The following is a 901-nucleotide window of genomic DNA, read 5'->3' on the forward strand; positions in this document are numbered from 1 at the left end:
GACGGTCGATCGTCGATGCTAGCAGCTACGTGATTGGTCGAGTTCTGCGAGGCATTTCTCTTGATCAAGTTCGAAATTCAACCGATAAATGCTCGATTTTATTTAAAAAAATCTTTAAAAAAATAAAAACTTAGGAACCGGCAATTGCATTGTGAACAAAATATAGAAAACAAAGGGATGACCTTTGAATAGAGAGAGGGGGAGGGGGGATAAGAGGGAACTAGGGTCAATGAGTTGCACCATAATTGGCCCTCGAATTAGAGAGATGATTCTTAATGGAGGTTAGGTGAGATCAATTTCTTTGAAGTATTTTTTATTGCAATTAACCGTCTAGATTCGCTTTTAAGACAAGTTATTTTATGGAACACTTTTAAATCAAGTTTTTTCAGTTCTTCTATAATCATTAGTTGTCAAATATCAAGTATATTAGAGCAATCAAAAAAGTAACAAGTATATTAGAGAGATGATCCTTAATGGAGGCCATGTGAGATCAGTTACCAAAAAAATTAACTACAAAGTGGGCTCAGATGGTTGATTTCAACAAAAAGTTCGTAAAGATGGTTTATGTATAAATTGAAAATCAACTTATAGAATATTTATGTATAAATTAAAAATCAAACTTATAGAATATTTAAATGTGGTTTCCATAGAATATTAATGATGTGGTTTCTGTTAAAAAAACAATTTTTTTCCTAAAACCAACTTATATTTAATTTAAAATACGGTCGAGTCTACATTATTTATGAAAACCAACTAACTTTCCAAAAAATTCTCAATTTGAAAAAAATATTACTCTACCAAATATGGAGATTGACAACCACGGATATGTTTTGCATTGAAATAACAGAGAGAATTATCCACCTTCATTGATGGATCCAAGGGGGTAGAGAGGGGTCGCGTG

The sequence above is a fragment of the Asparagus officinalis genome, chromosome 2 (genome assembly GCF_001876935.1).
Source record: "Asparagus officinalis chromosome 2, Aspof.V1, whole genome shotgun sequence".
Taxonomy (NCBI): Eukaryota; Viridiplantae; Streptophyta; class Magnoliopsida; order Asparagales; family Asparagaceae; genus Asparagus; species Asparagus officinalis.